At 41.1% G+C, this 16249-nt stretch overlaps 1 protein-coding gene and 2 long non-coding RNA genes across 3 annotated transcripts in view; 2 read left to right on the forward strand and 1 right to left on the reverse strand.

Annotated features, from left to right (window-relative positions):
- Positions 1–1483: 1483 nt before the first annotated feature.
- On the forward strand, positions 1484–5915 carry LOC148155756 (uncharacterized). The gene is made up of 2 exons (XR_015765050.1): positions 1484–1974; positions 4597–5915. It is a non-coding gene; the product is annotated as an uncharacterized LOC148155756 (long non-coding RNA).
- A 3213-nt stretch (positions 5916–9128) lies between these two features.
- On the reverse strand, positions 9129–12528 carry LOC106931607 (uncharacterized). The gene is made up of 3 exons (XR_001421091.2): positions 12388–12528; positions 9574–9720; positions 9129–9402 (listed from the first exon to the last, which is right to left on the reverse strand). It is a non-coding gene; the product is annotated as an uncharacterized LOC106931607 (long non-coding RNA).
- An 89-nt stretch (positions 12529–12617) lies between these two features.
- Positions 12618–16249, forward strand: part of bcl9l (bcl9 like) — a 49312-nt gene continuing 45680 nt past the window's right edge. Inside the window, exon 1 of the mRNA XM_088011647.1 lies at positions 12618–12692. The gene's annotated coding sequence lies outside the window, so the exon portion shown is untranslated. The remainder of the gene's footprint in view (positions 12693–16249) is intronic.

Below are 16249 nucleotides of genomic sequence, written 5' to 3' on the forward strand. Positions count from 1 at the left end.
TATTTAAAAAAAACAAACAGTTTTACGGCTTCATAAAAACGACATGAGTCACACCGCCGCCATGATGTAATATGGAGGTCCAGCACAAAAGAACGAGCTCAGAACATTTTAACTGGATGTTTCTGGAAACCTCAACTTGTCATGTGAAGATTTATGGATAGACTTATTAATATTTTGTAAAGAAATTATGGTCTTTCTAAAAAAAATGAAGAAAAGTTTAGTTCTCTGCTTAGTTCTGTTTTCTTTGCGGCTTTGAGCCATAATTGGGGAAATCAAAGTTGTTGCTTCCATCGGGTTCAAGAGGAACCTCTAAATTGAGTGTCCAAACTTTTTGTCACTTGCGCCAAACATCAAGTTTAAAAGACTTGTGGGCCAACCAAATAAAGGAAAATAAGGAAGGAAAAATAAATACTGTTTTTCTTTATTTACTCAACAATAAACCAGGCTGTAATTAAATGAGAAAAGTACTGTAGTTAAATGGTTTGTTGGAAAACGATTGGTAGATCCAAAACATATACATTTAGAAATAATAGAAATTGTTTTTGTCAATAAAGCAAAACAATTTTTTATTGGATGCAGCTGGAGAAGGGAGCAGGTAGAGGCAAATCAATAACAGTTAAAATGGGAGCCATTTCTTCTGCTAGCGCAAGACATGTTTGATTGGTTTTACCCAGAATGCCCTGCGCTGTAGTCCACTTCCTGCTATTGGAGCTGTCCAACTCTGGTCCGTCTACAAACCTGTCTTGGTTCAGTTGAAGTGAACTCTGGTTCGGTTTGAATGCATTGGTGAACGCCAAACCGACCGGAGACCGCTCCAAAAGCAGGAAGTGGACTTCAACGCAAGGCATTCTGGGTAAACACAGCCAAAACAAACGTGGGAGAAAAGACAAAAGAGAAATCCTACAACCGCTAAAATCTGAGCCACTTTGTGTTTACAGTTTGTGAAGAAGGAAGTTGCACTCAGAGTCTTCTTCAGAGGTTTTTGTGTTGTTTCCGTCAGTGGTTCTTAATGCAGCGCCCCCACAGGCGAGGAGGGGAACAGGTTTTCAAAAGGTTCGGTTTTTTGAACCGCAGCTGAAAATGTAACAACTGTAGCAACTTCTACCAGACTGTGAATACTCTCTTCAGCCGTTTTCACACTGCAAGGAACGGAACGGGTTCAAAGTAGAGCTGACCGTGTTTGCATTAGAACTTCCGACCGGTTCCACCCGGCTCCTTGGAACCACAAGAGCTGCGGTTCCAATCGGGCCGGCCAAGCGGAGCTGCTTAGAATCAGCAGCTGATTGGTTTAGAGTCAGCCGTTGGTTGTTTTGCAGTCAGCCGTTGATCGGGTCTAGCTGGCTCTCACTAAACTGTTCTTACTGTATTTTGTAAAGAGAGCTCTTTTTATTATTATTATTATTATTATTATTATTATTATTATTAATTTGCGATGAATTCCCCTCAATATTCTGCTGTTACCTGGTGATATGGTATTTTGTATTTTTATCTTATCTTTTTATTATTTTTTATGTTCTTTGATAATCATTCATTTATTATTTTATTATTCATTCTTTGATAAAACTGCTCAGGGTATTCTTTATAATTTGATCTTTATTTAGCTGATAAAACTTATTCTGCTCAGAATTAGTATGCAAATTGAACATGCTGCATCTTCATGCAGATCACGTGAACAGGGCGTGCTTGGCTCTGGTTGACTTGGGTTGGGCTCTGATTGGTCTGCTGGTTCGCGCTCTCGGCCCATGATTGGCTCATGGTCAGAGAGCGGCTACCTCTGATTGGATGGCTCGCCTGCAAGGATGGAGATGGCCACTCCCCCTTTGCACGTGAACATTCCCTTTGTTTTAAGAGATAAAATACGAAAAAGCCCGCGGTTTTAGTCAGAGTCTGCTGTGGATCGCGTTCGAATGCCCAGCTACGTTGATGCTACCGCTATATCTCTAGGCCGAAGGCTCTCCGGCCAAGTTTCACGAGGTAAGCGTACTGTATTCTGTGGGGAATAAATCGAGCATATTTGTTCTAGCAGTAACAGTGTTTGATGCATGTTATTCTGCTGTATTCTGTGGGGAAATAAATCGAGCACATTTAATTCTAGCAGGAACAGCGTTTGGTTTCGTTATTGCTGCCGATCTCCTTCGACCCTGATTTAAAATTTCATAAAACATTTTGGCGTCACGATTACAGGATTTTAAAGGAGACTGCGGCAAATATGTTTAACATGTTTAAGAGAAAGAATAAAAATAAGAGTAAGTATGACGTTGGGAAGAAAGTTGAAATAATCCCTGGCTGGGATCAGCCTCACCAAGATGTAGCGCAGTGTTTGCGCGAGGGGGGAGGGCGACCCGAGCCGTGGGGAGATGCGCTGCGGGAAGCCGAGCCGCTGGAGTTGTTAGCTGTTTTGCAAAGCATTGAGGTGGAGGCCAAAAGCCCTGTTGCCGGATTGCAAAGGCGTATGTGGGCTTGCGCAGCCGCTTGGAAAAAGCAGCATGAGATTAATAAAGAAGCACAGGCGCAGCAGTTGAAAGACAGACAGGCCTTAGCCGATGCATTAGCCGCAGAATCGTCACATAAGCAACATGTGCAGCTGTTAAATAACCGGTTAAGGCAAATGACTGAGTTAGCTGAGAGAACTGTGGTTCAGGTAGCTGCACTGAAGAAGCAACAGAAACTTAGAAGGAAGCCCCGGCAGCCTTCGCCAAAAAATGTTCGTGCGTTTGTTGCTGGTTTAACTGCAGAATGGGACCCAGAGAAATGGGATGGAAATATTTCGGGAGATGAGACAGATTATATGTGGGAGGAGGGGGAAGATGCTTGTGGGGGAACACCGAACCCCCCACTTCACCCCCTGCTGGACTTGAAACCTGTTCGTCGCAGGAGGCAGGAACAACGACACCTACCGGATGTGCGACAACAGCGCAGGGACAATGCAGGGCAGCTTGTAGTTGATGCTCAGGGAAATCCAGTGTATGACATGGTGGCGGCTCCTCAGCCTGATCCCATCTACCGGACCATTATGGAAGATTACACACAGGAAGAAGTGTCACATTTAACGCGCAGACTGCGGCAGCAGAATGGGGAGCCGACAGATTTGTGGTTAGCACGGATGCTGGATGAAGGGGCTTCACAAGTGGAAATAGATGCAGTTGATGGGATGTCCTTTGCAGGATTGTCTACAGAGGGAGTAATAAACTCTAATTATCGCCAAGAGGTAAGACAACTGCCAGATGCAGCATCATTGTTTGTGGTATGGGCGGCGGCCATACAAAACCAATACGCCGCATTTACTGACTGGCCAGAAATCACTGGAGCTTGGATAACGCTAAGAGAATGTACACAGCGTTTGACTCGATTGTGTGTGAGAGATGCGTTGGTAGTGGGCATGGCTGATCAATATCAAAGCTTAGCAGTTCCAAAAGCCGTGCGGGATCAGCTGATTCGTACTGCACCCCCCCATTACCGAGCAGCAATGCTAACTGTGATGCTAGGCGATCCAGGTGCTTCCATGTCTGACATTAAGAATCGTATAGGGGAGTTAGGAGCCCTGGGGAATTGGGAGGAGCCACGAAGAAGGGATGACCATCAGCAAGGATCCCGTGGCCCACACAGGGATGGGCTCAGACCAGGCCAGGGACCGCCCAGATCTGCGTACTGGAGAGCACTGATCCAGGCAGGGGTTTCTCACTCTGAAATAGATGGACTCCCCACAGAAGAATTAAAGAAGAAATGCCATAAAAAAGGATTGAAGGTAAGTTGCACAAGATATTCTGAATTTCCAGGACTGCATACTTTGGCACAAAGTCTCCGCGACGTCGTCCAGGAGTCCATGAGCGAAGCACGTGGATCTGAGTCGGTAGGGCAAATACAGTCGGTTGGGCCCTTTAAGAAAAAGATCATCGCTGAAATTTCGGATCCAGAATCAGGATCATCTGAAGAAGGGGAAATACACCTGCGGACTGTTAAAAAGAAAAAGAAGGGCAAAAAAGGTAGGAATAAGGATAGGAGACATTCAGCCCTGTATCCTGACCTTGATGAAAGGGCAGAACTTCCTATCAGAGCTACCCCAGGCTCCGCAGGGTTGGACTTGAGAACATTGGAACCCCTGACCCTAATACCTAATCAGGTTCAAGTTGTAAAAACAGGGCTCGGGTTACATATTCTACCGTGGTCAGGATTGTCCTTAAAAGGATTGACCATTCAGGCTGGGGTTATTGACAGTGATTATCAGGGAGAATTGGGTGTGGTGTGTCGCCACCAAGGCGAAAGTCCCCTGGTATTACAAAAAGGAGACAAGATTGCACAATTGCTACTGCAACCGTGTGACATGTCAGAAGTTCAGGAAATCTCTCCACCCACTGAGATAACAGTAAGGAGAAAAGGGGGTTTTGGCTCCACAGATAAACTTGGGGCAAAGGTTTGGGTGAGACAGGAAAATGGTCCACCAGAAGCCGCATAAATCATTGCCCAAGGCAACGATGCAACTGTATATATTTAGGAGAAGAGAAGTGGTTGAATGTGCCTGTGTCAAAATGTTATTTAAAAGAAAACTAATCAGTATTTTTCTATTTTGTGTTATAGCAGTGCTAATTGTCATTTCAGCTCCATACTCCCGTGACGCCGGCGGTGACGACGTCCGCCATCATGGGAGGCGCCGAGGAGGATGTACCGGCTGCGAAGTCATCGTGTGCCGTGCCTTGGTCGCCATGGTACTGCTGACAATGTCCCGCTTCGCTCTCGAGCTAAGATTCGACTGTGGTGGGAAAGCAGTACCCATGACCGGAGCCAGGATTCAAGGTCACCCATGCCTATTGTCACCAAAGGATGTACATTACGGATTCAATCGCGTGACCGATGTGTCAGTATCATTCTGACACCGACAGACGACTCATGTGCACGGAGAGGACGTGAGTGGTATGACACAATTTTAGGTGGAGCTGGAACACTGATGGGAGTATCCAATGCGGTGGATAACGAGGTTACCCGCACGATGCTGTCCAACACCGGACAACATGCAGCTAGAGCTGCTCACCAAATAGGGGTCTGGATGCCATCGACAGTTATGACTCAGGAAGAAGCAGTGAAGATCTTCCAGCAACAACTGACATGGAACCTACATACCCCCAATCTTAGCTTTGATTAATGTCTGTACTTGCGTATATATATTGGACGAGTGAAAAGGTCTTTGGTTGATAGAATTTATAACACAGCCTTAAGATGAAAGTTACTTTGCGAATTCGGGATAAAAGACTAAAGTGATTATCAAAGACCAAGGGGTGGAATGATATGGTATTTTGTATTTTTATCTTATTATCTTTTTATTATTTTTTATGTTCTTTGATAATCATTCATTTATTATTTTATTATTCATTCTTTGATAAAACTGCTCAGGGTATTCTTTATAATTTGATCTTTATTTAGCTGATAAAACTTATTCTGCTCAGAATTAGTATGCAAATTGAACATGCTGCATCTTCATGCAGATCACGTGAACAGGGCGTGCTTGGCTCTGGTTGACTTGGGTTGGGCTCTGATTGGTCTGCTGGTTCGCGCTCTCGGCCCATGATTGGCTCATGGTCAGAGAGCGGCTACCTCTGATTGGATGGCTCGCCTGCAAGGATGGAGATGGCCACTCCCCCTTTGCACGTGAACATTCCCTTTGTTTTAAGAGATAAAATACGAAAAAGCCCGCGGTTTTAGTCAGAGTCTGCTGTGGATCGCGTTCGAATGCCCAGCTACGTTGATGCTACCGCTATATCTCTAGGCCGAAGGCTCTCCGGCCAAGTTTCACGAGGTAAGCGTACTGTATTCTGTGGGGAATAAATCGAGCATATTTGTTCTAGCAGTAACAGTGTTTGATGCATGTTATTCTGCTGTATTCTGTGGGGAAATAAATCGAGCACATTTAATTCTAGCAGGAACAGCGTTTGGTTTCGTTATTGCTGCCGATCTCCTTCGACCCTGATTTAAAATTTCATAAAACACCTGGTCCCATGATGAGGTAATTTTTTCCCTCCGCTTACTCCCTGATGAATGAGTACAGAATGAACTAGATCGGTCAGCGAGGAAAGAGAAAGTTTTCCGCCGCATCTCTGAGGAAAAGGCTTCAGCCGATACATCGAAACCATTGTTTAGTTTCAAAAATAATGACGTCAGGTTCAGCTTCGATGCCGCCCTCAGTTATATGCAAACACAACAGGGCTGCAGTTCGGGTGGAACCGGACCGAAGCGTGCCGTGCCGTTCCTTGCAGTGCGAAAACGGCTTTAATGTCTGCAACCCTCAATGAAGTGAAGCAGACCAGATTTCCTCCACAAAGGGATGAATAAAGTCAGACTGAGAACATCTGCTGAAAGCTGAAAGGTGGCTCCACAAACTCCTGAATCACAGGGTGGAGCAGGAGTTTCCCACGACTGGCAGACAGCGGCTGGAAACTGCTTAAAGTCCCAAACTTTGAAGAAGACATTTGAACTTGGCCTCCAAGTCATTCTGCTTTATGCCTCTACTGCATCTTAGATGAGACAAACTACAAAAACAAGCATGCTGCGTCGTGAATGAGACCATGAAGGACGGACGGTTCTGCTGCGTGGAGACAGAGTTGACCACATTCTTGTCTGGTGAAGCACATCCTCTCTGAAACGCCGCAGTCCTGCCACATCTGCTGGCTGCACGCCTGGTTCTCCTCGGGGGGAAGAGGACCAGGCGGCTGGAAAATGTGAGCTGCTTGGAAAACAGAATGTTTTGGACTTGGGCGAAAGCGGGGAGCTTCATCTCTTATCTGGTTTGGTAAAAGCTTTCAGGTACCGCGGTCCGTTCAGCCGACTTCTCCTTCATCTTTGGTCAGAATCAGATCCAGAAATCCGAGGCTGTTCCACTTTACTGCCACCCGGCCAGACTGCGAACTGTTGGCAGCGCTGGCAGAACAGGTGGGACCTCTGAGCACGCCTGTAATTAGATCAGTCGTTACCACAGTGGCATTGTTGAAAGTTCAGCTAACCTCTAATTTCTGGGGACCACCAGTATGGGAACATGCTGCTAAGGTTTAAAGGTGACATATTATGCAAAATTCACGTTTTTATACTTGCGTCTGGGTTTCACTTGCTTCTAAAAACAGTTTCTTGGCTGCAAGTCTGGGAAACTAAGGCTGTTGCTGCCCATTGCTTCTTGTCAAATGCCGTTGTTAAAATTATCAATACACATCAAATATGTTGGTCAATATTTAATATATTATCATTCAAAAGCAACTCTAAATGAATGAATTTTTAGCTTTGGTTCAAAGGAAATCAGACTTTCAGCTGATTTCTGGATACTCTACTCACCATCAGTAACTTCAATGAATGAAGAAAAACCTTATTTTAACCAGAAATTCACCAGACAGAGAATGAAACGAAAGAAAATCATTTATGTTTTTTATTTTTTCCTTTTGCCAGATTTTATTTTGTAAATATGCTATTTATATGAATTATTTTCATTACCAACATTTCCATAACTTCATATTTTGGTCCATCTGATGATGTAACTTTTCAATATTAAATAATTGATGTTTTGATCAGTTGCTCATTAATTGAGTCTCCATTTTTAACAAATATTGTTTTACTATTGAGTCATTTCTTGAACGGCTACTTTTTTAATTTTTCTTGATATGTTGAATTAGTGCTACTCTTAATTCTGTACAATTTTTGGGTACTCTACCCGATTCTACCGCTGTATACGCTGTACAATGGCTGCTGGAAAATATGAGTGTTTTGTTGTTGACTTACCATCCAGAAACCACTTTCTGCATTTTTGTTGCTTGTGCAGGAGGCTCCCCTTCTGCTTTTCAAAGACAATCGGTTGTATAATTTTGCATCTGTTTGCAGGCATTCACACACAGGTGAATGTATACGTTGAGTTGGGGGCGTGGCCAGAAGCGTAAAGGAGTTAAAGTGACAAGAGACCAGAAACCACCTGCTGCATTTTTGTTTCTTGTGCAGGAGGCTCCACTTCTCCTTTTCAAAGACAAACGGTTGAATAAAACAGCTCAAAACAGGCAGAACTGAGCAGACTGAAATCTCATCATCTAAGAATTATTTTGTGCCAAAAAAATTTAATGAACTTGTTTTGAATTTCCCACAGACATCTAAGAGGTCACCTTTAACAGAAGATGATTTAGGATGAGAAAAATAATCTGCGCTGGTTTCCAGTGAGAATGTGTGTTTCCACTTACGCCCTAACGAGATTCTGATTTCGCTCCATTTTTCCTTCTCTGACAGAAACTGCTGTCCGACCTCTTTGTTTTTCTTTCTCACGAGAATGGCTTGGCCGTTCCCCAGTAATGTAGACTTCCTCTGACTTTAAAGACCGCCACAACTCTGTTCCTCCCCCCACTCGGCTGCGGAGTGACGGACCACACATTGAGCAGGTGAAGGCTGTTTTTCCTCTGCTGCACAGGCTAGCATCTTGCATCCCAGCCGGGCAAACAGCCATGCAGACGTTTGGTCTTGTGAAAAACACAGAAGCATCCTCCTCCTCCTCCCCCCCACCTTGCCATGTCAGCCTTGACTGCAGAGCAAAGCCACAGCTGACTGGCCTTGGGACAAGGGAGGCAGGAAGGGGCCTCTTCCCTTCACGGAGCCCCAGGAGCACAAAATATTGTTTAGGAGATATTTTACGTTTACTTCTGCTTTTCTCAGAAGTCTGAGTCAGGATTGAAAAGAAACAAAATGCAATTTCTGCATAAAGGGGCAGTAGTATGTTTTCCAGCCACAAAGTGCCATTTTATAGCAACTCTGTTACCCAGACATGAGTTAAATGAGATTTAACCTCTAACTTTTTACATATTTGTTAAAACTAATATGTAAATATTAGTTGTGATACTTTAACATGAGACGGATAATCAGAAAAAATCTATTTCTTCTTCATCCTGTTGTCCTACTGTCACCTGCAGAAATACAACATTCTTTGTCAGAAACAACCAATCAGAACCAGGGGGAGGGTTCTATGTCTGTCAGTCACCCTTGTGTATGTGTTGCTCACATTCTCCCCCTGTCTTTCTGTTATGCTAAAGCTTCTTCCTAAATGCTAAGGCAAGTTAGCATGGCCACTGATGGTGATAGAGAAAACAAGATTTTACAGTTTTTAGTTTTTGCCTCATGTTTTTTTTTGTTTTTTTTTATTAAAACTTTATTATTCTGCCTTGTTTTTACTTTTTTACATTCAGTAAATCCTGGAGCAGGAGTTTGAGTCCAGCTTGTGGAGGATTCGGCAGAGGAGTATTTTTTACAGCGTGCTGGTTGAAGCGTGGCTCACAGCGGTCCGGTTTGGGTATTTAAAAACCACAGGACAACACACGGTCTGGCTGTTTCCCCCTCTGGTGAAACTGAGCGCAGGTCCGTGTCAGGCAGCGTTTGCACAGTCCTGGCTGAGCTGACCTGCAAAGAGCCAGATGAGGATCAGGGCTTAAGCACCGCAGAGGCCTTCTGCAAACAACATGTGGAAAGGCTTTGGTGGCTAATGTAGCGTGGAGTATTTATATACTGAGCAAAGACCTGACCACTGTCCGTCAGGATCCAGGCAGCAGTTAGGCTGCGTTCAGCTCTGACCTCTGCAGTGATTTCCTCTGGAGCACCTTGTCCTGCCAGTCCGCTGCCCCGACGGGACGCGCAGGCTGCTCCAGGGTCAGCTGATTAGTGTACAGTAGCTCAAACCAACAATCCTCCCACAGCAGGGGGTCTGTCATTGTTTTCCAGCTGAGGCCAAGGAACAGGAGGAACATGCATTAACCCATATATGGACTTAAAGGTGATCTGTTATGACCTTGGACCGGTTACGATACGTCTATGGTCTACAGAAAACATGTTCATTACTTTTTTTTGCTCAAAATTATTAGATAATGAGATTGTACTAGTTTGACGTGTTTTCACTTTAAATGCAACTGAGCTGCTCCTGGCCACGTCCCACCCCAACTCAACGACTATACTCGCATGTGAAAAAGGCTGCAAACAGATACGCAATTATACAACCGTACATATTTGAAAAGCAGAAGTAGAGCCTCCTGCACAATCAAAAAGAATGCCCACTGCAAAAACGCAGAATCTTACCAAATATTTTTGTCTAGTTTCTAGTCCAAATAATGTAGTGCAATTGAAATAAGACAAAACTTATTTTACTGGGAAAATGTTGTGTTATAAATTATATAACCAAAGGAACTTGCACTTTTTAATCAATATTAAGGAATTATTGGCTTAAAACAAGCCCCTATGTCTTTCTGAAAAGTTACTTGTCAGTTAGTTTTGTCTTATTTCAAGTGTAATAAGATATTTGCACTAGAAACTATACCAGAACAACTTGGTGAGATTTTGTGTTTTTACAATGGAGCAAGTGGTTTCTGGATGATAAGTCAATAACTGTACAACTCTTGTGTTTTCCAGCAGCCATTGTACAGTGGTAAAACCAGCTGACCAAACGTGCAGGAGTTCAGCTTAGGTTGCAACGTAACGGGGCAGTCATACTTTGCAGTTAATTTATCTGTTGTTTTGAAAGTTTTACCACTAACTTTTTAGTGTTCAGTAGCAGCTAGTGCTCTTCTTAGCTACAGTTAGCATCGCTTTAGCTAAGAGCCTTTATCTTTAGCTGATTTGTTTTTGTTTTATGGGGTTAAAGATATGTTTTAAAGTCTAAAATCTACTGAATACTTTCAATGATTCACTTTAACTTCCATCACAGATGGATGGATAAAGTAAAAAAACAGCTTTAAATGCATTTTATTTCTACAGTCAGCTGACTAATTTGACTGTCACTTCTTCTATTCAAGCTATTAATGCTGCGGCTTTCTGTTATTATCCAATTTATCCCCACATTGTGATGTTGACAAGCTAATTGTTGAGATGTTTCCATGAAACCAGAAAAAAAAGCATTCACCAGTGTTTTGGTAAAATTACTGTTGAGTTTCCCAGTGGCGTAATGGGAATGTCAAACATAGTTTAACTCCTTCGTGTTCTTGGGATGACACATTTGGTGAGTAATTCACAAGCACGCTTCTGAATTGGAAATATACATATAATTCTGGTTGGCAGGCTGTTTATTCAAATTGCAGATGTAGAAAACGTGACGATACAGCAGAGTTTGTCCATGAGGTCTATGGTTCTGCAGGTTAAACGGCTCATGAGATGTTGATTTAAGACATTTCAGAATAAAATAATACTTTATTTTAATCATCTAAACAAGCTAAAGTTCTGGGAGGCTGTTTACCATTGAGATCAACTTTTCCTGAGCATGAAATTTCAAAGAGTGCCTTCTTCCAGACATTCTCCTTGCATTTTCCTTCCAGTGTTTGAAGTGACAGCGCTGGAATCCACAGTTGTTTTGAAATTGTTCCAAGAGACATTCCTGGCTGTGCGGCAAAGGCTTGGGAAAATTATCCTCTTTGTGCGATCTGAACTGAGCTCATTAGATTGCCCTATTTTAAGCTGTGTTGATCAGGCAAAAGGGTCCTGTCTGAAAAACCATTTATGTTGGAAACAAATTAAATCTTTGACTAATTGAATATGGCTGCATACAGTGTTACTTTTACATTCATATATCGGTTATTTTTAAAGATTTACCACTAACCTTTTAGACACTTTGCGTTTTGGCAGTAACATAATAAATCCTTAGATTTACACCACAAAAATTTAAATGTGAACATTCAGTGAAGATATGAAGACTGGTTCAATCCGGTGTGCTAATCTGAAAGCTAACATTTTTAATGCTGAGTTTTCTACCAACAGCTAACGACGGAGTTTGTTTTTAGGCTATAATTAGAATTTATCATTAAACAAAAGAAAATGCTGTGTCATTTTCTTAAGTTTGCCATTTGTTCCACTTCGCCCTCTTAAGGTTAAATGGAAGCTACGTTTCATGCTATGCTATGCTAAGTATTGACCAACTACGTCACTTAATCATTTAAGGCGCCATGATGGACGTCGAGAGTGAAGATCGGGAGTATTGAACTGAGCTTCTGAAGTTGTTTTTGTCGGTTTATTCATGGCTTCTACATGTTCCAGTCATTTTATTTTGCCTTTGAACGTAACACACCTGGTTGGGGCTCATAGACGGCGGTACAGAAGCTAGAAACAGCTAGCTTAGAAACCGACCCTCCTGACGTGTTCATCAAATTATCAACTTTGCCTGAATTCACACCACATTATGTATATCACTGTCATAAACGGCATTTCCCTTTAGGCCAGAGGAGCATTAAAAAGGTTCAAAAACCCAGATGCTAACCAGGTTTTTTTTATGCGTTTGTTTTTCATGTTAGGCTGCATGACGGTACGGCATTGTACTAACAATTAGACGCACAACTTCTCCATAATGCGATATTTAATATCTTTCTAAACAAACTTACTTATAAAGTATATGAACGTTAGTCTAATTACCTTGTGGAAAGTGTTAGGTCCTGATCCGTGATTACACCGAGGGCTGCCAGTCATGATGATTGACGGCTGCTGACATCCATCGCGTTTCTTTCCTCTTTAAAAATTACACAATAAAATGACAAGTTTGGTTTTCACTCTTGTCTGTGCAGCCGACCGCGCAGCACCCTACGACCATTTTTTTTATTGCGAAATCAACAACATAGAAGCGGTATTAGGTTACCAGATGACTTCGACAGGGTTTAAAGGAGTGCATCGTCATGGCGGAGCGGGACGAGTTTCGAAGAGAGTGACGTCACGTACAAAGGGTGAGTAGCTAACAGCTATTTTTTAAATAAACAATATAAGTTGACAATTAAAATCCATTTATTCTATTAAAAAAATAAATATCCAATAATAAAAATTTAGGAGATTGAATAGGATCAGGTTCAGTATGTCACGTGAAGCTTTTAAAACATTTTATTACAGTTCAGGGTAAGCTAACGCTACTAGAAGCTACTGCTAGCACAACTAGTGACAAAAGGCTAAAACAATACTGCATTGTTGTATCATAACATTACAATGGAGGAGATTAAAACATAAGCATCTAAGGTGATTTGACGTTAAAATGTTTTATTAACATAAATTTTTTTACTGTTTTGAGTTTAAATGTAAGCTAGCTGTTTCAATAGCATTGATTTTAGAGGAAAATGTTCTCTCATAGTTATTTTTTCATCAAATTACTCAAAAACAAATGTTTTAAATTTGAATTTTGCCAAGAGAAAAGCAAACGTAAACTTAAAATGATTATATTTGTCTTAGCTATTCCTTCCAGGTGATGGCAGATTTTGTGCAGATCGGTGTGGAAATAGAATAAAAGCAAATCATCACAAATGAATGACATGAAGGCACTCTGGGATGTTGCACAAGCTGTTTTCCACAGAGTTGAACCACAGCCACTGTCAGCAGTGTACAAAACATCCATTCACACTTACAGTGGCCGCAGAAACAAACGCTTACAAAGATAAACATAAGCATCTAAGATAAACGTTCCACAGGTCGGCATCAAGGCTTCACAAAGCAACCCACATCTGTGTTTCACTCATGTTGGTTTCTCCATTTGCAAGGTAAAGACATTAAAGCATTAGATTTTTTTCAAAAACAAGCCTGAACCCGGAGTGCTTTCCCCATCTGGAAGCAGTAGAGGGCTTGTCTAAAAGATAAAAATGATATGAACGGCTGCTGGCAACTCAAATGTCCAGTCTGGGATCAATTACATAGACAGGACTGAGAGAAAGAGGAGGAAGTACAGATTCTATATCGACCACAAACACCCACACAAACTTTAAAAAAAAGAAAAGAAAACTGGTGCCTGATGCGATGCTGGTGCTCCGTTCCTGGTGTCTGGTTATGGATTGGCTGGGACCGCATGCTGCCACATTCCCACCCGACTCGCACTCGGTGTTTAACAAGCGACTGATGGCGGTTCCAGATGAGGCCGCCGTCGGCCAGCTGCTCTGGAGGGATTTCTGCAGGGATCAATAGGATAAACTGGCTGTCTATTATCCAGGTCAGATTTACACTGCAGCAAAGACAGAGTTATACTTACTGCAAAAACAGAAAATATCACAAGGAGTTTTTGGTCTAGTTTCTTCTCCAAATATCTCAGTTCACTTGAAATAAGACAAAACTAACTTAAAAGTTACTGTCCATCAAGACATATTAGCTTGTTTTAAGTAAATACTTCCTTAAAATCAATTTTAGAAAAAAATACAAATTTTGATTAGATTGGATCTGACTTGATATTGTCAAGTGTGAAACACATCATACACTGCAAAAACACAAATCTTACCTGGTATTTTTGTCTAATTTTAGTGTCTTATTTCAGTACCCTTGAAATAAGACAAAACTAACTTACAAGTATTTTTTCAGGAAGATACTGGAGCTTGTTTTAAGTCGATAACTACATAATATCAATTTTAGAAAAAAAATGCTAGTTTTGAATAGATTGGATTTGACTTGATTATTTTTTACAGTGTTAAGCACATTATTCACTGCAAAAACACAAAATCTTACCCGGTATTTTTGTTTAGTTTCTAGTCAAAATATTTCTTCCACTTGAAATAAGACAAAAAGCTCAGTATTAAGGACTTATTTACTTTAAAAAACGCTCCTTTTATCTTGCTGAAAAGTTTCTTGTAGGTTAGTTTTGTCTTATTTCAAGTTTACTGAAACATTTACACTAAAACTAGACAAAAACACCTGGCATGATTTTGTGTTTTTGCAGTGCACCCTATATTTATATTTGGTGTCTACATATTTTGAGCATTTCTGCACCACTAGACACATCTGCCTTGCAGTCGTAACGAAATGCATCATGGGACGTTTAAGGCCCAGAAGGAGGAGGGTCAGGCTGGAATGAATATGAATAAAGTAAAAACAGACAGGCCGACCAGGAGGGGCGAGAGTGGGACCGAGACAAAGGAATTTAATAAGATCCAGACCTCTTTGAGCTCTCACTGTTTTAAAAGACGACTCTGCTGTACAGCTACGCTCTCCGTCTCACTGCGAGACCCGAGCTGGCGGCCGCAGCTTTGTAAAAGGTCAAAACGACACCTCCAGAGCTCATAACCAATTCATAAATGGAGCTGGACTTCACCTCAAGTGGCCCCAGTAAACTTCACAGACAGGGCCTCCTCTGTCTGCCCAGAGAAAAGGGTTATGTTTTCTCATGTGGACACTATTTTCACCAGATTATTATGATGTGAAATTAGAAATTACACCTAAAAACGACCTGAAGGTTTAATTTGTTGTAAGAAAATGTAGAAAAATACCTATAAAATGGCTTTTCATGCCCAAAAGTGTATCGATTTTTCATTTGTAGTAAAAAAATCAGTTTGTTGATCGTTTCAGTCATGTAGTCTGTCTATGGAGGTTGTTCAAAAGGGAAAAAATTGAAAGTGTAAAAAAAAAATTGAATCTGAAAAAAAAATGATTTGAAACTGAAAAAAATATTTGAAAGATAAAATTGTAGAATCTGGAAGAAAAATTTTAACTGAAAATATATATTTGAAACTGAAAAAAAAATACCTAAAAAAAATTAAATTTAAGCTGAAAAAAGTTTTGAGACTGAAGAAAATTTAAACTGGAAAGAAATTTGAAACTAAAGAGAAAAGATTTGAATCTGAAAAACAAGTTTTAACTGAAAATAAACTGAAACATAAAAATAACTTGAATCTAATTAAAATCGTTTTTCTTTTTTTTTTTTTATCAAACTTTATGGCCTAGTTTAGTTCCAGAGCTGACTTCACACACCCAGGTTCTCTGGTTTTATCAGGGCTGCTTCTGGTTGACAGAAGAATTGACAGAAAAACGGGAGGAGCTGTCAGTTAGTTGTTGCCATGGCAACCTCCAACTGTCAAGAGCAGCGTAACAGAGCTTACCGATAAATACCAGAAAACTTTTTGACAAAATGAAAGGAATTTGAAGAATAAATAAAGACTTTTTCACAACTTTACATATATAATTTTGTAAACACAAAACCCTGTTGTCTTAGCTTTTGGGGTTTTCAGTTGCAAACAAGACAAAGTAAAATACTTTTTACCATGGTATAGTTTAAATAATCTACTGGTAGTACTTTTTGATCATTATTAAGGAATTGTTTACTTAAAATAAGCTCCAATATCTTTCTGAAAAGTTACTTTTAAGTTTGTTTTGTCTTATTTCAAGTGTACTAATATATTGGCACTAGAAACTGAACTTCTTGGTATCAAGACTTTGTGATTTTGCAGTGCATTCTTCAGTACTAAGCTAATATGTTTTTCTTGACTGATTTAATTTTAAATGTTTAAAACAGCGTAAAAACCTGAAATCCCTCACACATTAC

This window comes from Poecilia mexicana, unplaced genomic scaffold, assembly GCF_051168715.1.
Source record: "Poecilia mexicana isolate PSO_F unplaced genomic scaffold, ASM5116871v1 scaffold_13, whole genome shotgun sequence".
NCBI classification, from domain to species: domain Eukaryota; kingdom Metazoa; phylum Chordata; class Actinopteri; order Cyprinodontiformes; family Poeciliidae; genus Poecilia; species Poecilia mexicana.